The sequence below is a fragment of the Lagenorhynchus albirostris genome, chromosome 15, assembly GCF_949774975.1.
Source record: "Lagenorhynchus albirostris chromosome 15, mLagAlb1.1, whole genome shotgun sequence".
Taxonomy (NCBI): domain Eukaryota; kingdom Metazoa; phylum Chordata; class Mammalia; order Artiodactyla; family Delphinidae; genus Lagenorhynchus; species Lagenorhynchus albirostris.
This window is the reverse complement of record NC_083109.1, coordinates 45,978,234-46,001,948: the sequence shown is the minus strand read 5'-3', so window position 1 is coordinate 46,001,948 and position 23,715 is coordinate 45,978,234. Positions and strand designations below refer to the sequence as shown.

Genomic DNA, 23,715 nt, shown 5'->3' with positions numbered 1-23,715 from the left:
ACCACTGCACCACCAGGGAAGCCCTAGGCATTCATTTTTAAGTTATTGAAAATATGTGCAATGTTCTAGATAATAGCAAATATTAGTGGAGGTAAGTTATTTTCTCACTTCTGGAGGCTGGAAGTCCAAGATCGAGGTGTTGGTAGGGTTGGTTTTTCTGAAGCCCATCTCCCTCGTTTGCAGATGGCCACCTTCTCGCTGTGTCCTCGCGTGGCCTTTCCTCTGTGTGCATGCTGGTATCATGTCTCTCCTTGTGCCCAAATTCCCTCCCCTCCCCTTATGAGGACACCAGTCATATTGGATTAGGGCCCACCTTAGTGACCTCATTGTAACGTGACTACCTCAGAGTTAGGGCTTCAACGCATGAATTTGGAGGCACACAATTCAGCCCATAAAGCCAGGATGTGCACAAACTATGTCTATTCTAACCCAATAAGTTCTTGCTGGAAGATTGGCAGCAGACTTGGACTGCATGAACATCCCAGGGGCCCCCTTGGGTGAGAGCTGTCCAGTCCATAACAGCAGGCCACGGCCACGTGTGATTGCTGAGCGCTTGAAATAGGGCTACTGCCACTCAGGACGTGAATCCTTAATTTTATTTCATTTTAATTAATTTAAGTCTTCAAACTAAAGGAGAGTAAATATGTTTTCCTGTGAAACACAACTTTATTGTTTGAGTAGAGATACCTTTCACTTGAACTATTTTTTTTTTTTTGGGACAGGAAAGTAGAATTTATTGGTGGGTGTGTGTATAGAAGGGACAGCACCAAGGCTCTCATGAGTGCAGGGAATTGCACTGTCCACCATCTGTCCAAGGAACACGATTAGGGATGTATCTGACTCCAGAGCTATCAAGGATGATGCTTTTCTGCCACCATGTCTTCAAATTCATCTGCATTAAGCTTAGTAAATCCCCACTTCTTGGAGATGTGGATCTTCTGGCTGCCAGGGAACTTGATCTTGGCCCTGTGGAGGGCCTCGATCACATGCTCCTTGTTCTGCAGCCTGCTGCGGATGGACATTATGACTTGGCCAATGTGGACCCTGGCCACTGTGCCCTGGGGCTTTCCAAAGGCGCCATGCATACATGTCTCGAGCCTAGATTGGGGACAGCATGCCAGTCACGATGTCCACGGGCAAGGGCTGTCTCCAAGGCCCCTTAGGGCAACCCACACAGGCAACAGGCTGCATACACTACCGACGAGGCTACTGTTTGCAGCCATTGCACATCAGGCCCCCATGGGGAAAAGAGCATGGTCAGCTTAATTGTCTGCAAATCACTTGAACTATGAAAAATGTTGTGTCTCAAATGTGATGGCTGATCAGTGTGAAAAATACACTGACATTCAAAACTTAGAATGAAAAATATGTACACTATCTCTTTAATAATTTTTATGTTGATAATCAACAAAACATATGTTGATTATGTTTGAAATGAGGCCATTTAAAATACATTAGGTTAAATGAAATACATTATTAAAATTAAGTTACCTGTTTCAGAAACAGAGTTATAGATACAGAGAAGGGGGGAGGACTCGGGGGGAGGAAAGAAATGGGTGAGGGAGATTAAGAGGTACGAACTTGCAGTTGCAAAGTAAATGTCACCGGTATGACGTGTACAGTGTGACGAATACAGTCAATAACTATGTAATGTCTTTACACTGACGTATTGTGGCTAGATTTATCCTGGTGATCCTTTTGAAATGTATAGAAATATCAAATCACTGTCTTGTGTAATAGGGACTAACAGTGTTGTAGGTCAATTATACTTCAAAAACAAACAAACAGAATAAGAGATCGAATTTGTGGTTAGTGAAGGTGGGTGTGGGTATGGGGAATCAGAAGAAAGTGATCAAAAGTACAAATTTTCAGTTATAAGATAAATAAGTACTAGAGATGTGATGTACAACATGACACATATAGTTAACACTGCTGTATGTTATATATGAAAGTTGTTAAGAGAATAAGTCCTGAGAGTTCTCATCACAAGGAAAAGTATTTTTTTCTATTCTTTAATTTTGTATGTATATGAGACGATGCATGTTTACTAAACTCACTGTGATAATTTCATGATGTATGTAAGTCTAATCATTATGCTGTACACCTTAAACTATACAGCACTGTATATATATTAAGGTATACATCAATTATACCTCAATAAAGCTGGAAGAAAAAAATTAAAAAAATTAATTTCACCTGTTTCTTTCTACTTTTTATAATGTGGGTACAAGAAAATTTTAAATTATGTGTCTGGTTGGCACCATATTTCTATCAGACAGCATCAGGTTAAAATTTTCATCCTCCAGTATCCCATTGCTCACCAAAGTCAAGTCCCTGGGTAAACAAAAAGATTAATTCTTTTTGCCAAAATGATTAAAGTTCCAGGTCCTTTGTGTCTTCTTTTACTAAGATTAAGATAAGCAAAATCAACCATTTCTTCTTGGATAATATATTATTAAATCTCCCATTACTAGCCATATTTGTAAGTTTTTTCAATAATATTTTCAACATTAAAATCTTGTTAACACATAGCTACCTACATTTAGGAGTCAGGAGTAATTCTCTTCATAATGAAAAGGTGCTTCCTTATGAGTTCATCCTGGTCTCCTTGTGCCTCTGGCTTTTTCTCAGGACACCCTGACTGCATTCATCCCCCAATTCTTCTCACCCTTTTTTTCTGTCCTCCTCCCTCAGTCACCAGGAAATTCTTAGATAAGGCATTCTTTCCTTATTTCTATTTAACACACGCTGAAAACCCACTCTTATTTCTTCATCTGAAATACGGAAGAGACATACTGCATTTCACAGCATGAAAAGTGGAAGAATTACAAGTTAAAAATTCAAACAAAATAAATGTTTGATACTATGTCAACGTAAGTGGGTTGGTTGTCTCTAACCCATTTTAAGCAGCTTAATCCCCAAATGTCGTAAAGAACAACTAACAGGCAGCAGACGGAACTTCTGGAGGCCTGACTCCATGGCTCAGTTTGGTCTTACCCAGCCACCAGCATGTCTCACCTCCAAGAAAGACCGTCTACAATTCCCCAAATGATCACAGAATTCATCCAATATCACATTCTCATCCTGAAATACAGGACAGGGGGCAGTAGAAGAGATGGGTTTTGCCTTATTCTTTTGCTCTCTCTGGCTCAGTCAGCCTTTAGAAATAACGAAATCAATGCAAACATTTGTTGGAAGGATGCCCACTTTGAGGATCATTTGCTACCTAACTGCCTTGGTAGTTTACATGGATCCCAGGGAGGATTTCAGAGTCTCTCACCCTTGTTGCTCAGATAAAAGGAAGAGTCAGGTGTTGAGTTTGGTTGTGTGTGTGTTTGTGTGTGTGTGTGTGTGTGTGTGGTTTAATATTTGATGAAGCTTCCATTTCACATACACAAGGATTCCCATGTGAGTTTTATTTTCCTGTCCTTTAATTGAAGTGATGCAGATTGAATCAAAGACAAAAATGCATTCCGATCCAAAAGGGAGAAAATATTTACAGCCAGAAAAGTGACATAAAAGTGTCTGGCCTCATATACATTAAGAACATTTTTTCGTGTACGTAGTAGCAGCAATACACGGTAGAGTGGCTTAAATTAGAAAATACAAGGCAAAGAAAGGTTGGTAAAGACAATCAGCAGACGAGTACAAAAGATCTACCTACCAACACTAAGGAGGGCAAGATAGAAAAGGATAGACATCAGTCAGATCCTCATGTGATGTGATAGAAGTTCAGCAGAAAATATGGGAAGATAAAAAATCAAGGACAGGGCTTCCCTGGTGGCGCAGTGGTTGAGCGTCCGCCTGCCGATGCAGGCGACACGGGTTCGTGCCCCAGTCCGGGAAGATCCCACATGCCGCGGAGCGGCTGGGCCCGTGAGCCATGGCCACTGGACCTGCGCGTCCGGAGCCTGTTGTTCCGCAACGGGAGAAGCCACAGCAGTGAGAAGCCCGCGTACCGCAAAAATAAATAAATAAATAAATAAAAATCAAGAACATTGGGAGGCCATGTTAATTAGAGTTATAGAGGCAATTACTGGAAGACAGAAAATTGTTTTAAAATTCTTTGACCCATTGGTTATTCAGGAGTATGTTGTTTAGTACCCCCATGTTTGAGAATTTTACAGTTTTCCTCCTGTTATTGATTTCTAGGTTCATACCATTGTGATCAGAAAAGATACTTGGTATAATTTTAATCTTTTTAAATTGGCTGAAACTTCTTTTGTGACCTAACATACAATCTATCCTGGAGAATGTTCCATGTGCACATAAAAAGAATATGTAGTCTACTGTTGGTGGATGGAATGTTCTATATATGTCTGTTAGATTCTTTTGGTCTAAGGTATCATTTAAGTTCAATGTTTCCTTATTGATTTTCTATCTGGATGATCTATTCATTGTTGAAAGCGCAGCACTGAAGTTCCCTACTATTATTTTATTGTCTATTTCTCCCTTCAGATCCATTAGTATTTGCTTAACATATTTAGGTGCTCCAATGTTGGGTGCGTATATATTTACAATTATATATCCTCTCAATGAATTGACTCCTTTATCGTTATATAATGTCCTTCTTTGTCTCTTTTTTACTTAAAGTCTATTTTGCTGATATAAATATAGCTACCTCTGCTCTCTTTTGGTTTCCATTTGCTTGGAATATCTTTTTCCATCCCTACACTTTGAAGGTATATGTGTCCTTCAAACTGAAGTGAGTCTCTTGTAGGCAGCATATAGTTGGGTCTTGTTTGTTTGTTATTCATTCAGCCACTCATATGTCTTTTGTTTGGAGCATTTAATCCATTCACACTTAAAGCAATTATTGATAGGTAAGGACTTACTATTGTCATCCCATTCATTCTTTTCTGGTTGTTTTGTTGTTGTTTTCCTTTCTTCCTCTCTTACTGTCTTCCTTTGTGAACTGGTGATTTTTCATAGTGGTATACTTTTATTCCTTTTCTTAATCTTGTGCATATCTATTATAGGTTTTGATTTTGTAGTTGTCCTGAGGCTTATTTGAAACATCTTATAGATATACCAGTCTATTTTAAGCTCATAACATCTTAAGTTTGATCACACAAAAAAATCTAACCTTTTATTCCCCCCGCAACATACACATTTTATGCTCTGATGTCACACTTTACATCTTTTTATGTTGTGTATTTATTAACAAATTATTATAGTGATAGCTATTTTTAATTATTTTGTCTCTCAACTTTTATACTAAAGTTAAATGGTCAACACTTCACTGTATTGCAGTATTCTGAATCTGACTGCACACTTGCCTTTACCAGTGTGTTGTTTATTTTTATATGTTTTTTTGTTACTGGTTAGGATCCTTTCATTTTCAACTTGAAAAACTTCTTTCAGCGTTTCTTATAAAGCAAGTCTAGCAGTGATGAGCTCCCTCAGCTTTTGTTTGTCTGGGAAAATCTTTATCTCCTTAATTTTTGAAGTACACATTTGCTGGGTAAATTGTTCTTGGTTAGCAGTTTCTTTCTCGCAGAATTTTGAATATATCACCCCAAGAAATCTATTTTTAAAAATGAACTTTGACCCCTACCTCATACCATTCACAAAATGGTCATGTAAAATAATGGTAATAGTAAATTTCCAAGTTGGAAATCAATCTGGCAATTTCTGGAAAAGTTAACATAGAATGACTATATGACCATCAATTCTACTCCTAGGTATATATCCAAGAGAAATGAAAATATATGTCCATGCAAAATATCTGCACACAAATGTCCGTAGCAGCATTATTCATAATTCAAAAAGTGAAAATAACCCAAATGTCTACCAACTGGTGAATGGCTAAACAAAATGTGATATATCCATACACTAAAATAATATCTGGCCATAAAAAGGCTGTAACATGATGAACCTTGAAAACATTATGGTAAGTGAAAAAAGTCAGACCCAGAAGGCCACATATTGTATTCCATTTCCAGAAAAGGCAAATCCACAGAGACAGAAAGTAGATTAGTTGTCACCAGAGACTGGGGAAGGGAAGAATGGAGAGTGACTGCTAATGGTGGAGGGTTTCTTTTTGGGGTGATGAAAATGTTCTGGAATTAAATAGCACTAATGGTTGCACAACTCTGAATATACATGATGACTGTAGTTAACCCTGCTCTATGATATGTAGAAAAGTTAAGAGAGAAGATCCTAAGAGTTCTCATCACAAGAAAAATCTTTTTCTTTTTCTTTTTATTGTATCTATATAAGATGATGGATGCTAACTAAATTTATTGCAGTAATCATTTCACAATATATGTAAGTCAAACCATTATGCTGTACACCTTAAAGTTATACAGGATATATGTCAATTATACCTCAATAAAAATGAAAAAAGAAATAATTACATAGAAAACAATCTAGAAATAATGCAAATGTCCATAACCAATAGAACAGATCTATAAATTATGGTTTATTGATACCACAACTATTATGATGAACTACAAATACCTGTAATAATATGGATGAATCTTATAAACATAATGTTGCAAGAAAGAATCTAGACACAAAAAAGTACATACATATCATATGTTTCAATTTATGTAAAGTTCAAAAACAGGCAAAACTAATCTGTGTTGTTAGATAGACGGGCGTTACCTTTGGGAGGGTATTGGCTGACGGGGCATGAAGGAGATTCTGTGATGCTGGTAACGTTCTTTTTCCAGAGCTGGTGTCAGTTACACATGTGAATCTATTTTGTGAAAATTTATCAAACTGTGCACTTATGATATGCGTGCTTTTCGATACTTACATTTATGAGAACTGTGAAGGGGCTGAGATTTTAGCCTGCCTTGATCTCATGGATGCCAGCAGAAGATATGAGACTCCAGGGTCAGAGACAAAGGACTTTATTATTCACAGGAACCATGAGGTTCATGTTTACATCAGCTCCCTTTGACCCCCAAGTATCATGGGGTGACATGGAGGGGGGCCCAGGTGGGTGCTGTACACACACTGGGTTGGCATCAGACCCAAGGAACACCGAGCTTAGGAAATCTCAGTCTTTGAAAGGAGCCGCAAGCAAACACTGCTCAACTTTGGTCCCAGAGGCAACCATCATCTTTATTATACTGGGCAGCAAACAAACCTGCCCTGGCCTCAGAGGAAAACCCTCTCTCTGTCTTCCAAGGCTATTTGCTGTACAAACATCCTTGAACAGATAGTCTGGAACAAAAGACGTCAGTGCCTCTCCTCATAAGACATGCAGTATCAATATGAGGTACCCACAGAGAATTGCCTCCTCACAATATGGCAATAAAGATGTACATTTATAAAATCATTAAATAAATCATTACAGAGGTCAAAGATAAAGTTCCTTTGACAGTTCTTCTGCTCTGAGCGATCATTATTTGTTGGGTGCATTCCTTTCCAGACCATCAGCTGTACAATTACAAATATATATACAGAGAGAGAGAGACAGAGAGACAGAGAGAAACAGAGAGAGAGACAGAGACACAGAGGACAGAAACAGAGAGAGTCAGAGAGAGAGAGACAGAGAAAGTGATCTGGAGTACAGTATACAGCAACATACCCTAGCGAAGAGGTACAAACACAAGGTAGAGCCGCCTCCTGCAAAGCTCCTTGGAAGGACCTACTAATAGGGCCCTTTGCCTTGCCCTCCTTCAGATGAGATGGCTGTAGCTGTGCAGGCAGCTGTGCGGTATGAGCATGAGGCATCCTTGAGATGGAAACAATGTTCTAAAAAAGGTGGAGTAGAAAGACAAAAGGAACCTGGGACATTGATAGCATCATGGGGCCCATTCACTTCCTCCCTAGACTACCTACTTCTGCAATGCCCGTTACACGATCGAAAAACAACCCACTCTGCTTTTCTGTGACTACTGAGACCGTGATGGAGCCAGGATTTGAACCAAAGCCAAACCCATGTAGTTGACCCTCAGACAATGCTGAATCACACAAAAGGGATGCTATTACTATAGTAGTCACCAACAGTGGCCAGGAGAGCCTGGAAAAATCCTGCTTTTGCTATTCTCCCTCAGAGCAGTTGGAGTTGCCCATCCCCCTTCCAAGTCACAACAATTTCAACTTCATAACATCAACCGAAGACATGGTGCTTGTGAAAGATAAAAGTAGAAATAGCCTAATACTGCATAACTTTCTTTATTGAGAATACCTACACAGGAGAGCGCAGATTTATAGACAAGAACAAAGCAAATGTTTAAAACAGAAAGCTCCGAATCTAGCTTCACCACTGGATTTGCTGTGTGACCTTAGAAAATCACATCATTTCTCTCACTTCCCTTTTCTTACATGTTAATAAAATGGACTTTAGTGCCATAGGCTTGCAATGAGATTCCAGTGAGGAAATACACGTAAAAGCTTTTCAAAAAACCAACACTGCTCTGGACACAGAGGAATCACCGTATAAATATTGAATTCCCAGCGTACATGTACACTGAGCACAGAGAGCTTTGTAGTTATCATCATTGCATTGCAGTGACCCCAATTTTCTCCCTGTCTTTTAGCCATTATGTCGTGGGAGACCCCACGAGGCACAGAAATAACGACAGAATGGGGTGACATTGTCACAGTGAGGGGTGTGTGTGCCTGCGTGTGTGTGCGCGTGCGTGTGTGTGTTAAAGATTTATCCCTTTTCTCTTTCATACATTTCGTGCAAAGGATTGCTGAATATTCATTGATCTATCCAGGATCCACAAGTATGCTATTAGAAATGCATTGCTTATCTATATTTTTGAAATGTTGAAGTAATTCATTGTTGATCCTTTGCAAGATAGGTTTGCTACCTTTAAACTGAAGTGACAATAACACCCCAGCTGTCTTCGGTTTCTCTCGAGTTGTGCTGATATCCTTGATGTCGCTAACAAACCAGAGACTGCCTGTGAGAATCCTGCATGTCACCATTAAATTGAAAAAGGCCCGAAATAGCGAACTCTCACTTCTGGTAGGAAAGAGAAACGAGAAAAGGGCAAAGTGATGGTTATTCATGAATCACTCGGGCCTGCCATGATAAATACCACTCGCCTTGTTCTCTTCTTCTCCAGGCTCGTAATTCTCTCCCTGAAGGTGTTCCACCTGCCCAGGAAGAACTGGGCTGGGGGAGATGTCTAGTAAACCTGATTTTTAAAGCCTCTTAAACCGCAGAAGTCTGTGTATGGGCTACAAGCCCTTCTTTTTGCGTACATCAACACGGGGTCCAAATCATCTCAGCAGATTGAGGAGAGGACACCAACACAGTATGTCATGTTTGGTCCCAGGTTCCGTGACAACCTAGTAATGTAAAAGAAGGTGAAATAAACATGCAATGACTGAGCTTCTTTTAAAAGACTAAAAGCGAATGCGTCCAGATTTGACCTTGTGTTGCAACATTAAATATACAGATCATTCTCCAAGCAGAGATCCTGCATATAAGGGAGGGAACGTTCGTGCCATTTCTGCATAAAAGGCTAGCGTGGTATATTATCTGGTATATTTCTGCTGCAAAGAAATACAGCAGTGCAAAAATAAACATGAAAATTGTGGCTTCCGGGTGTTTTATTGCAGACTTCTGAATGTCCTTTCATTGTCTGAACAGGGAGTTGCCATTTTTGCTGGCGCTGATAGGCAATGCTATGTGACAGGTTGGCAAACAATTTGACTGTTTTCCTCTCTCTCCTTATGAATGATATTTATAGACTAAGAATCGCAGTTGGTTCCGCTTTCCGACACAGTTATCTTCTTGGGCGTGGATTAAATGTAGATCTGGGTGTTGAAAGACATTTACAAAAGTGCTGTTTGTGAACCAGGAGGCCAGTTCTATTATCGCCAGAACATTTAAATCTTAATGACTGGCATTGTTGTCTAAAAGACGATGTTTTTCCTGCTGAGAAACTGCATTAGATTCAAGAAACGGAGCTCATTTCCATTCTCTCAGCAGTCTCTCTAGAAATGACATGCAGTGCTTGAAACTGTTTATTTCCAAATTCCGGCTTCCCTCGCATCACTCATCAGCTTCAATTACCAGTTTTCCGGAGCCGAGCCATCAGGCAGTCTGACACCGGGGTCCGGCCTAATTCCCACCTTCTCCAGAGTCAAGAGCATAATGTGCGGATGAAAAGGTGCAAAATAGCCTGGACTTCATTAGCATGCAGGGCCCGGCTGTTCATTTGCTGGCTGCGAATGGAAGTTCTGACACTCGGAGCCGGCTGCAAAATGAGAAAAGTCCTCTTCAGGGGAGCTGGGGTCCTCGGTGGTGAGGAAAGGTCATCAAAAAGACAGCCACTGCCCTTGCTCCCTGCTCTCCAGGACTGCTTACTGATTCCAGGGACACCTCATTACACGCCGGATCAACATATTATTGCCATGTTCTGCGACTGAATTGTTTACAAGTGTCTTTATCACCGGCAAAGGCCGCCCGGTGATGCGTGACTGCACTCATTTGGCTGTGACCCGCCAATTATGTGTTATCCGATACGTTGCAGGGTATCTTGATCTTTGCCCGGGTCTTCTCCCAGCATCAACACAGTCCCATTTACTACTTCTTTCTAACCACTCTTTGGGAAAGTAGCCATTAGCCTGTCAGTGTATAAGAGTGTGTGTGTGTGTGTGTGTGTGTGTGTGTGTGTGTGTGTGTGTGTGTGCGCGCGCGCCCGCACACTCTGCTGTAGGAAATCTGAGTGTCGTTTCTCCGATGCTTGCTATGCACGAGGTTCATAATCAGTTGGGAGAAAGAAATTCTCTCTCTCTCTCTAACGCACACACACACCTTTTTCTTATGGCATCGAGGATAACCCACACAATTTGCAATCAGCATGCACGACAGAGAGCATAATGCGGCTTGTTAGGGAGCTCCCTCTGCTTGTACATACAGGCCCTACGAGAGACCTGTCATATTTTATTTGGGCATAGCCACTGCAAACCACCATTGTTATCTTTCATTACAGACACTTCTATGGCTCCATAAAAGAAAGAGTGGAACAGCAACTCGATTAAAAACTCCATAAGAAGATTGTGCAACCTCCCTCCGCCCCAAAAAGTGGAGACGAAGCCCTAGTTTGGAATGGAGTGTATTCCACCATGCAAACTTGATTTCCTCCCCCCCCCCCCGATGGTGACTACTGTCTTCCCTTTAATGATGTCGTGTATTGACAACTTTGGTTTATCGCTATGCATATTGCTTGGGAAAGTTTTAATGAATGCCAAACATTTGGGCTGTCTCAACCAAATACTAAAGTGAGAAGGGAGGGCATTTCATTTACATCTCCAGTTGCCATCAGGAATGGCTACTTAATGAGTTTTCTAGTCCGGGGAATATAGCGAAACAAATGCCAAGAAATTTGCCTTCACATTTCCTGGAAGAATAAATCCTTGGCAATGGGCACAGACTACAATGAGTGAAATGAAACTCAAGGATCCAACTGCCTTCAGAAAGGTGACATCTGTAAATCCGTTCATTTCCAGCAGTTTCCCAGATTTGTCTGGTGTTTGTCTTTAAATATATTTCCTACATTTTTTCCCTCTTTCAAATCTGTGGAAAGGATTTTGGGAAAGTTATCAAGTTCTTTGTTTTCCTTCTGAAACCTCTGGGTCCTGGCTTCCTGACAAAGAGTAACTGAAAAGGCTGAGCAAAGGCCCCTGGTCAGGGTGCTTTAGCTCAAAGAGTCAATGGAGAGATGTTTGTTCCACCAAGTGTTTAAGGACACTGCAAATTCTGTAGTCATCAACCAACAAATAGCCTTTGGAAGAGAAGAAGATGATGGGAAGGATTTCTCTGGATTTATTTTTGGAGACATGATTGCGTGTGGAGGAGTTTGGTGAAGGGATAAAGGTAGAACAAGCAGGGCTGTTTACCAAGGTTCCCATCTGAAGAGCAAACCTCAGTGTGGTTGGGATTCAGAGAATGCCAGAAAGGATGGCTCTCAATAACCAGGGGTTATCCACAAGGAAAGGGTTTCTTTGCTCACTTAGATGAGGTTGTAACAATGAAGCAGTGTGAGTGCCCAGTCAATGGGCAATTGGGGGTTGAATGTTCTTAGACAGATGGAACAGTTCCATCCAGGGACTTCTGCCAGTTTTTATAATCAGTTCATTTCTTATTTCCACCATAAAAAAGAATTCCTTCCTGTTACGGTTTTAACCCCTCATCATCTTTATGAATCCCTCAAATGGGCATCAAAAGATTCTCTTCAGTTAACAGAATGGCCAGTAATCCTAGATCCTCTGAATATTTCCCCCATCTTTAGGAATCACACATGCCTACATATATTTTCTGATGGTTAATAGAAAATGCAGACACAGGCTGCAAGCCCAGTGGCGTGGCGAAATGATCAGATGGTAAGTGACAAAAAAGAACCTTGTTTTAAAAGTCATTTATTAAATATAACTTTGTGGCAGGGAAAGTTCTAGAAACTTAGCGTACATTTACTTATTTCTCGCAACAATCCCGTGACCTGGGTATTGCTATTCCCACTTTCCAGATGAGGAACCCTTTTCCCACATCAGAGTTTTCAAATGTCCCAAGGTCACCAGGCTAGTGACAGAGGCAGAATTGAAACTCAGGTGTAACCTGAGTCCATGCTGTATTCTGCCTCTCCCAGAGCCGGCATCCATCACAAAGTCCCCAGGCCCAGGAAAGTACATTTTCTTCATGCCAGACAACATTAACACACAAAATGTTGCCAGTCATGATAATGTGCAGAAACCATCACCTCTTACACATCTGATATCCTTAGCCATGAGGTGGGCCGCAAGCCTTCTTTAATTGACAGAACAAAGAAAGTTTTGATCCACAAAGGCAATTCAGGGTGTTTAATTAAAGAGCGGGGTGGGGCTTGCATATTCAGGGAGCTCTAGAAGTGCTCCCACCAGTTACTAGGAGCAACCGTGGAAGTCTCGTCAATTTTTAGTACTGATGCTCATCCCAGTGGTCTACCGATCTTCCCTTAGTGGTTCTACTAAAGGTCCAACTATAAAACAACAACAATATTTATTCCACTCCCGGCAGACACCATGGGTCAGTTTTCCCACAGGCTTCCTCTGCCTTTGGAAACCTAGTGACTAAGTGTCCAGTCACAACATAGAAGATTGGATCCCAGAGACTGGAGGGATGTTCATCCACTGGCTGCAACCCACACAAACACGCTCATAAGTTCTGGAATCTTCCTTTCACTCATGTTCCCATTTTTCTCTGTTGTGCGTGAGAACGCTGGCCACTTTCGAATGCCCAGGAAGATGCACTATTCAGAATGTCTCCGGGACACCTGGCCTGGCTGACATGAGGGAGGCCACTTGTCCGTGGGGGCCGTCCTTCCTCAGTTCTCCTTCCTTCAGTATCAGTGACCTCCAATCTTCCAGCACATTCATGCTGACCCAGCTTCTTCTGTGAGAGAAAAAGAAACACTCTTCTTATCAAGTAATTTACACTAAGACATCAGAGATTCAAACTTCCACCCCTCTCCCCACCACTTCCCATCCATCTCCAACGGGTTGGGTCGTACTTGTATTTTAAAAGAGGGCAACGCTGGACACAGGAAATAGTGCATCGCAGAAGAGGGGAAGCCTTCCAGGCACTTTCCACGTGATCCAGCTCAGTTACACCTGGCCATTCCTGCCTGTAGGTGTGTGTGTGTCATCAAAGTCTCACGTAGGCTGGGAGGAATACAGAATTATTTGGTTTTCAGAATAAGCAGCTGACGACTCTACAGAAATCGACTAGAAATGAGCTCTACTGATCCAGATCTTAGCCCAAGGGCATATGTCACTGCCTCCACCCAGCCCTTACTTCTTTGTCCTCCCTTTGTCTTTGTACAGATGCACATTGAGAGCCCATTGTGTGTTCCAAACTCTACAAAGTGTTCTCGGAGCTCTAACCTGCATTCTCTGTCCTCAGAGAGCCAACAGTAAACAGCAACAAAAAGACCCACAAGACAGTAAACAACTAAGGACAAAATAAGTGTCTAACAAAGGGTGCCCTAGTTATTCAGACGGGGCTAGAAGACGCAGGCAGACTAACGTGATGGGAAAGGATTCCTGAAGTCAGGAGTCTGATTTGGGGATCTGAATAAGTGGAAAGGGGTGAAGGGGCACGTTAGACAGTATCCAGATGCGGCCATATCAGCTCCTCCCATTCCCTTACACACATGCAGCTCCTCCCGCCAAGAGGAGGAGCCTATCTCCCACCTTCTTGAATCTGTGCAGACCATATGACCTGCTTTAACCAATAGAATGAGATGGGAGTGACATCCGGAGACTTGCAGTACACAGGTCTCACAAGGACTAGCAGCTTGCGCCTCCTCCCCTGGGAGCTCAGCCACCTGCCGTGCAGAAGTCCAGGCTGGGCTACTGAACGATTCCAGACCACGTGAAGAGAGTCCTGGAGGACGACAGGCTGCCTGGGTCATTCCACATGAATAAGCCCAGCTGACACTCCACGGAGAAGCGCCCAGCAGTCCTGCCTGAATTCCTGACACAGAGCTGTGGAAAAGAATAAATTGCTGTTGTGTTAAGCCACTAAGTTTGGGATGGTTTGTTAAGCAGCCATAAATAACGGATACAGTGGGGACAAAGAGGTGAGCTGCTTGCCACATAAGAGGACGGCACGAATAGAATGAGAATGAATGCACAGAGTATTTGGGGATGCCCTGAATTGAGTAAACCAATCTGGCTAGAGCAGCCATTTCAGGTTAGCAATCAGAAGAATGTAGATCGATAAACTGGGCCCAGGTAACTTTAACATGGGAGGGGGAACTTCAAGACTCTTCATCAGTGCCCTCTGTAGTGGATGCTATCAGTGCCCTGTCAGCAGACCCCGGCCCTTATTCTTCAGTGGGCACCAGCTCAACATCCAACCACCAGCACTGGCATTTCATTGCCTGAGTGCTTGTTTGTTGTTGTCTCGCCCACCTACCTAAGCAAACAGGACAGAAATGCTGGGGGAGATAATGCCTGTGAGACTAATGACTGATGGGAGTTGGTGTAGAAATATCCCAGCTCAGGTGGACTCACTCTAGGGCAGGTGTTCTACGCTGGGTCCCAGAGTTTCCTTGGTAGAATTAAATCCCAGTCGCCCACAATGGTAACTTGGTTCATAATGCACTTTAATGGCTGCGTTCCCTTCCCTGTTATTCAACCCTGATTCCTACTGGTATTTACTTCCTACTAGAGGTCCTGAGATCACCTCCCAATAAATTGCTTGCCTTTGGAGAAACCCAAATGAAGAGACTCTCATTTTAGAGTTAGGAAAAATAAAGCCAGGATGCAGATTCCATTGGGTGAGTGCTTTAACAAAGTGAACTAAAATATGCAGTTTTTCAAACCAAATGGAAATTTATTTCTCTCCAAGTAACAGTTCAGGGTGAGAGGGCTCACTCTGCTCCAGGAAGTCATCTTGCAAACCCAGGCCATTGGGAGAGCTTGGTCATCCTCAATATGTGTGTTCCATTCACATCGTTCCCAGCCAGCAGGAAGGAAGAGGAAGGTGCAAGTATGAGATGATGATTACGCCCATCACTTTCATTTGCCTTCCATTGGTGAGAACTTAGCCACATGGGCCAAATGCAGCTGCAAGGGAGGCTGGGAAATGTAGTCCAGATGGACAGCCATATGCCCAGCAAGAAGAGAATAAATTGGTGAGAAGTGGCAGACGGGAGTCTCTGACACAGGGAGATTGGGTGATTGACCAAGGGACTGCAGCTAGTTAGTGGACAACTAGAACTATAAGCCTTTTGCCCACCATTTTTTTCCTTCTGCCCCCAAACTGATTCCAGCCTGACTGTGGTCTCGAATGCTTAAGAATCTGACATTCTGCAGGGTCCACCTCCCCACATCACAGAGTCAGCAAAGCAAATAAGCCCTTGGAATCCCTCTCAATTTCAGTTCATACTAGGCGCTAGATTGGACTTTCTGGCCAAATCAAATGGCATAGCGGCCCATAGTCTCTACTGCCATGACCCTCCCTTTTAAGCAGAGGCAACTAGCATCACTGTTAGCCCATGTTGCCCCTTAATACAAATTTTTTTAATTAATTTTTATTGGAGTATAGTTGATTTACAATGTTGTGTTAGTTTTAGGTGTACCGCAAAGTGAATTAGTTATACATGTACATATATCCACTTTAGATGCTTTTCCCGTATAGGTTATTACAGAGTATTGAGTAGAGTTCCCTGTGCTATTCAGTAGGTCCTTGTTAGTTATCTATTTTATACATAGTAGTGTGTATAGGTCAATCCCAATCTCCCAATTTATCCTTCCCAAATTTTTAAGAAAAATAATAATGACCCTCCCTCTTCCTCAAGGAAATTTACTGCCATTCAGCACAACAGTGTCTTAAAAACCGTACAAGTCTACAATGGCAATGATGTGAAGGGCACCCCTGGAGTTAGGTGAGGTTTTCAACCTGTGAGTTGTAATCACGAGTCCTGGGCTGGGGAGGGAGAGGAAAGAACCATGGAGCTAGCTGACATCTGTGACGATCAGGGACATTTTACAGTCATCTCTGAAGAACTTGGACTTGTTCTTGGTTTGCAATAATCCACACACAGGCTAAGTGCTGAAGCTCTTTCCTTTTGAGCACAATATCAGGGATGGAGATGCACACCCAGCATGAGCACCCAGCACAGCTCATTAAAATATTAAAATAGAGGAAACTGAGAGTAGACAGGGCTGTCTAAGTGAATGCTGTTCACAACTTTTACATGCTAACTTGTATTTTTCAAATTTAGTGTTTGACTGGAATTGGGTCATATGTGTAAAAATTGTCTTTTTTTTTTTAAGGGCAATGGAAACAAATGACTTGAAAGAAATTGCCTAATGGCTCCACACCGTTCTTATCTCTCAGATTTAAAAAAACAATCCCTTTGTCCGTGATAGAGATAGCACTGAATTATTAAATCATTATCCTACTCCTTAGCCATTCTTTAATTTTTCCCAAGATAGAAGGTATATTTCTTTTACAGTTAGGTTGGAAATAACCAGGGTATGTGCTGTTTAAGTTATTGACCATCACTTGTTACTGTATGTGCAATATTTTAAGTGCAAGTGTATATGAGTGCAGTTACCTCTGAATTGAACTCTACAAAGTAAGGTGGCACTCTGGATTTTTTCCCCAACAATTTCCCATTATGCTCGACAAAACTCCAACCAAATGCAAACCTCAGTCTCATTTGTACTGAAAATATGTGTCTAATCACCAAGAAACCAAGCATTTATCAGGATAATCCTTCCAAAATCATCAACTTTAATGGTATCCAGACGGCTTTTCTGGAGAGGGCTCATTAGTTTAAAAAAACAAAATTCTCAAAATGTCAGTGTTCTGTGCCTTTACTTAGAGAGTTAAAAACATAATCAGAATTCCCTGCCTTCCTGTTTAATAGCCATTTTCTGCCTATATACTGCTTTGAAAAATAGTCAAGCAAATGTAAAGAAGATAAATACCAAGCATAAATGAAATACCACCAAAGGGGATAGGTTGTACGCATAAAAATGAGTAACTTCAGAGCTGCAGACTAAGAAACTGAATATCTTGGTGTTTAAAATTAGAATGGCTCCCCAAAGAATTGATAATGTCCCATTTAAGAAAAGAAATGTTTTCAAATCACTCTGCTGGCTAGAGAAGTCTGAATCAAAGTCAGAAATTAATAAAAAGATGCAGACAGAGACCCCCAGTCATAAATAACAGAGCCGATTTGTATGCTTATAAAAAGCCTGCAAGGCCTGGTGGTGTCTATAGTCCTAAGGGCAAAAAATTTAATAAGATGCAAGAAGAAAATAGAAAAAATAGAAATGAATGTACTTGGTGGAAACGCTATTGTATTCTTGTGACACAATGACTTGTTTTCTGGAAAAGTAATTCTTCCATTGAGCCCAGGCAGGCACTGTGTTCATTGTAAAGTTATATATTCAGACCTGTAGTCTGAAGGGTTTGCCTGTGTTTAAAGCTCAGTGCTACCCCAGGCTCATTAGAGTACAAGGACAAAGCTCTATCATATTACTGCTTCAACACCACTCAGAACTTTGGGGTAGTTTTCAGTGGCTTCAAGTACTTAGATTGTCAGCAGTGCAGGAAATAGAAAGTAGAATATTGAATGGGTGAGGTGTATACATCAAATGTGCAGGAATGTATAGATGGAGATAAGGATCCTAGTCGAACACCCTGTTACAGTGAAGTCGGCGCAGAACAGTTCCAGGGTAAAGACAGATGTGGGGTAAATTGAGCTGCAATCCACTGCTTGCAAAAATTAGAGCAGTCTGGGTCTCATTCAAGATCAAAGGGTTCCTTTCTAGACTCTATATCAGGAACAGGCCTCTGCCATGGGTGGCAGAATGATAAGGGAACGTAATCACAGCCATAAAATCTTTAGTGTAGAGACAGGGATAGCAGAGGAAAAGCATCAATTCAGGTCTGTTTCGACAACAAGATGGCATCATTCTACAAGTGGTTTTATTGTTGTTGTTTTGTTTTGTTTTTAAAATTCTGGGCCAACTCAATGTTTTGACTGACATGCTTGCTCTTTGTGGGAAGCTGCTTATCAGGATGGGGGCAGCGTTGGCTGGGGGTGAAGGTAGGAAGGAGAGAGTGTGGTCAGGAGGAGAAGTGGGAAGAAGTCGGGTAAGGACTATATCCAGTCAAAACAACTCACTCCTGCTGTGATAACTCAATTTGTTTCTTACGTATTTATTTTGGGAATAAATAATACCCATAGATAAGGAGAACATTGAAAGGTACAAGAAGCAGTATGGTGAAAACTCGGTCCCCCTCCAGCCCACCTACCCAGGCTCCTCTTCCAGTGGGAACCACCATGACTCTCCCTTGCCTTGCAGATATTTCAATGCACAAGTCCAAACTCTGTTTCGATATTAAATAAAAACAGGCCTCCACCCCCTCAGTCCCCCTCCCCAGGACGTCTATCTATCTCAGGGTCTTCAATAGATGAACTCCGGACACCAGGCGTTTTTTGTTTTGTTTTGTTTTGTTTTTTGTTTTAAGGGGCAGGATTATTACTTAATGATAATGACATATTTTACACATTGTCGTCTGCTGATGTTTAAAAGATAAGAAGAAATTTGTCTAGGCGGACGTCTGAGGCCCTCGGAGGACACCGGGAGACCCTGCCAAAACGCTTCCAAACTGAATAGTCGTTGGGCTGCCAGATAATTCAGAAACTATTTGTATGAGCTGTTTATCAAATTATTAACCGCACAGATGTTGTTTGGCTGAAGAGCAGCTGAATCCCCTTTCTGGCAGCCGCGGAGACAAAGGTCTCCAGGAATAATTGGAGATGTGCATGGAATATTAAATTAATTTACTGCTCTTAATTCTTATGCAAATTCTGACCTCCGATGGCGCCTATCAATTACCCCGCGCGCAGTGAAAGCTGAGGCGACAGTTTCTTTTCTTCTCTTTGCTTTTTTTTTTTTTTTAAGAACTCGAAAAAGGAAATATTTGCAATAAGCAGGCGGTAGGAGCACTGCGTAACTGGAATTATTTAATTGAATCTCCAAGTTTTCAGGGTTGTCGGTAGGGGATATAACCCCAGGACTCGGGGGAGAGGGCGGGAGGGGTGCGGAGGGCGCAGGAATTTGTGGGTTTGACTGCACACCTGTGGACCGCGGGAAATGCGGCAATGAGCAGAGACGAGTGTTGGAAAAGGAACCATCGGCCTGCAGGCGGACGCGGGCCTTCGCGGCTCTGGGAGTTCAGCATCAATGCGCGATTCCGTGTCAGCCCCGCGCGCTTCGCAAACCCGGGTCAGGCTTGGAAGCACCTTTGCGCCGCTCTCCTGGACCGCTGCCTGCAAGGTCTGCACCTGAGCTCTGGCTTCCTTTTACTTATCTTTAAAGGGTTTTAACCCGTCTCTAACCCCCAACCAAAAAAACCAAAACAAGCCAACCAACCAAAACAAACAAAACCAGATTTTATTCCTTGCTTGAAAAAACAAACCACCACGATGCGCGCGCACGTCCAGCTCCTGCTGAAATCCCGGGTGGGCCGAAATGCATTTAATTGTCTCCTGCGTGGCGAAGTGACACCTACTCTTCTCTCTGAATTGAGCAAACGCCCGGGCTTTGTCTGCGCTTGTGGCTTCGGCTCTGTGCGGCTTCTGCGCTTCGGTGGTGGGCTGTAAAATTGGGGTCTCTGAGTCTTTCATCATCTTTCTAATAAGGAAAACCAAATCGGGCGCATAATGTCTTCGGCCCCGGCTCGACCTCCCCAGGACCTCGGCAGCCCGACGATGTCGCCAGCGGCCCGCGGCGCAGTCACGACGCGACGCCTTTCAGCTCCTTGCGGCCCCCACAAAAGCCAGACAACAATATCAATTAATCATGCAGCCGGCAAACAAGGAGATTTATCCCGCGACAAACAGCCCCACCGAGAGCCGCTGAATGGGCGTGATTAGCATGTGAAAAGGCGAGCAAAACTCCGCGGTTCAACAGCTAAAGAGCAATTTGATGGGGCTGGGATGGGGAAATTACTTGATTAGCGTCCTTCGGAGGAGAGCACAGTTCCAGCCCCTCGGCCCGGAATCCGAAGGGAAACAAAACGCGCTGGTAAACGCGGCGACCTGGAGGGAGAGCGCGCGAGGGAGGGGAGCGCGGGGGCCGGCACTGCGGCTGTGAACCCGGGTGGGGCGGGAGGGGCGAGAAGATGATCTGCTGGCCACGGCCAACGCCCGAGGCCGGAGCCAACACGAGCCGCGACAACTGCTTCTCACTGCCCTCACCTTGGGCTCCCAGGCCGGGACAGGGCGGACTCAGACATTCCCCACCCGGGGCTGGAGCTCGACTTTTCCGCGCTGCCCCTGCTCGGGTCCGAAAGAGGTGCATGCGGAGGGAAAGGCCCACCCACGGCGTCCCACTAGCCCCCTGCGGGGGCCTCAGGGGCGCAGCCCGCCCGGCAGCAGCCTCCGCCAGCTCTAGGGCTCCGGACCCCGGGTCGGAGTCGCGAAGACTGCGATGCGGCCGTTCCACCCGCAGCTCTGCGGTTCCATTCCCGCGGGCAGAGAAGATTGGAGCCAGTCAAGACTGTTTTCCGGCTGCTTCGAGTTTAATCACCTTGTTGCTGCCTGCTCGAAAGGCTGTCGCGTTTGGGCGTGATTTCTGATGGGAAAAGCGTTCCTTGGCTGCATCCCCTCGGGGAGGAGGTGGGGAGCTGGGGCAGAGTGCCATGCGGAGTGAGGGCGCTAGGGCCTAGGTGGAGGGACCCGGATGGAGCAGGACCCGGGGCTCTCCCTGGGTTCGGGCGGGCAGCCCCGGGCCTGCCCCGGATCCGCACACGCAGCGCCAGAGCTGGCGGCTTGGGACGCTGCGCGTCGCGGCCTCCTCCCAGAGGAGGCACGGAGTTTGGCTCAGGTACACTCGGGCCTTTGGGGCGGCGCTTTTATTTTCTGGGGAGATGGGTGACTGGGTGAAACGCTAAAGAGCAAGGGCAGCTCAGGGTTCGCCGGACTCAGGCCCCCAGTACGCCGTCTAGGGTGGGCGCCCACGCTTACCCCTCAACCCCCGCTCGGCTCCGGAGCTAAAGTCTGTGCCAAGCCCAGCCTTGGGAACTTAGTTTCCGCTCTCTGGGCGCCCATAACGTTCCCTCTGGACGCATGCCCACAAGCCCCTGCTCCCTGGCTCCTCCCAGCGCCAGGGAAGGGAAAAGCCAACCCCCCCCCAACCCCGTCCCCAGTCCCCAAATACCCAGACTAACTCCCTCTCCGTCTCAGGACCTAAAAGGGTCCTTTCATCTCACGCCCCAGATCTGAGTATACAGGTGTTTTCGGGATGCGGCCTTCAATTTTCCTGGGGGCGGGAGAGTCTAATTCGGCCTTCGTGAAGTACACTAACACAAAGGTAATAAAGACTTCAACAGGCAGATTCGCCAAGGCCGCGGCCGTCTTAAATTCACCCTGCCCCTTGGCACAAATGAACCAAGCATCAAGGAGTCAAATCTTGTTTTATATAAAGGGGGGGCGGATCGCCCCCATCAAGCTGAACAACTGTCACCCAGTTGAACAGGGTGTCAAGCCGCAGTTCGTGGCCAACTTGAAAAAGCTCAATTCTTTCTGAAAAGTCTCCGGCGGTGGGCGTGCAGCGAACTGCAGCTCGCCCCCTCCTCCCTTTCTCCTTCGCCCTCTCCCTCTATCCCTTGACTCCGCGCTGAAGCTACAGTGAAGCCCCTTCCTCTTTCTGTCCCCAGTCGGACCCCGCGAGCCACGGCTTCTGGCTGAGGTCAGAGAGGGGCGCTGCGGCCCGCAGGCCTGAAGGGCGCAAGAGGGAGCAGGGCGCGGCGGCAGTGGCAGCTCCAGCGAGGAACCGAGGACCCGCGAAGCTGAGGGCTCACACCCGGACGCGGAGCCCCAGACGCCCGACGGTCTCCAAGCACGTCTGCCGGACAGGCAGCGCGGCGGGACACGCGGAAATCTGTGCCTTGCGCCCCCGCCCATCTTTTTCCGCCCGACTCTAACGCGCCGCGTGGCCCGAAGCGCTTTCTCTGGACGGCTAGGGCGGTGCATTTTAATTCCAAAGCCAAGAGGTTGAACCGTCTCTAAGTTGGCGGGCGGAGGGGGCGGTAGCCTGAAACTGCGTGGCTGAATGCCTTTGCCTGCGGGGTAGCAGAGCTGTTCCCACCAATAGCGACGGCTTCGGGCTGGCTTTGTAGTTATTTTTGCGTGTTCTGCCCGGTGCCCATCACATTGCCCTGAAAAGCAAAAGAGGCCGCTGCAATTTATTCCGATGGGCGTTTTTTAAGAAGCTGGCAATTTGAACCGGCTGGGTGTTATTTAGTGCAATATGAAATCAAATGATCCTATTTCTCAAATAACAGTGTCTGTGAGGAGAAGTGAATCCTCTGAAAGGGTAATTGTCTGCTGATAGTGTTTCCCATTACACCCGATCTTGGCCTAAATGGTGTTCGACAGCGGGGCTGAGAGCGAGGGGTGAAATGAACGCGCGAGCTCGCCCTCGGGAGGCAGCGAATCGGCCGCTCGGCTCGCGTCCTGGCACGTTGGGCCGGCAATGCCACCCGATGCGCCACCGACTTCAACGTCATTTTGCAGGTGGCCGACATCATTAGACACGAGTGATCTTGTGGATGAAAGAATAAAAGGAACTCTTCCTTCTCTCGCAACTTTGGGAGTCGTTAGAAATTGGAGACTGCACTCTTCACAGCGTCCTGGCATCGTTTAGTCAGACAACAGATTAATGATAATCTGTGAAATAAAACCTAGCTTAGCCCCCTTCATCCTCCCGTGTTAATATTGAGAACGCGGAGTCTTTCCTTCCAAGGACACATTTGTGCCTAGGATCTTCCCAGTCCTGTTTTCAGAACTCAAACTTAATTCCCAGGGAAAATACTGGGTCCAGGAGTTGCCTGTTATTCCCACGGCATGTGGCACATTTGGGAGGAAAAAGTTGGCCCCGAGCTTTTAAATTGTCCTCCGTAGGCCCAGCCGCTGTTTTTAGTGACAGCCAGATAGAGGGGTTCAGCTTATGTCTGAGAGAAGCACGGACGAGAAGCAAATTTAAGGAATGATTTTATGAACAGCGTAAAATCTTATGAAAGCGGCAGTCCGCAGCCTCCGCGTCTGGCCTCGGGGTGTGTGGGTGCCCGGGGTGGAGCGCCAGGGCGCAGACTGATGATACCTGGGGCCACCTCTCTGCGGAATCACTCCTGGTGGCAGAGGCGCGCAAGCAGCAGCCTTGCCCATAAATCCTTTTTACTTATTATGCAGGCCCCACGAGGGGAGCGGCCTCCTCTGTAGAGCC

At 44.7% G+C, this 23,715-nt stretch overlaps 1 non-coding gene across 1 annotated transcript; it reads right to left on the bottom strand.

The window, feature by feature from the left end:
* Positions 1–1,141: 1,141 nt before the first annotated feature.
* LOC132506612 (small nucleolar RNA SNORA70) lies at positions 1,142–1,276 on the bottom strand. The gene has a single exon (XR_009535924.1). It is a non-coding gene; the product is annotated as a small nucleolar RNA SNORA70 (small nucleolar RNA).
* Between the last annotated feature and the right edge of the window lie 22,439 nt (positions 1,277–23,715).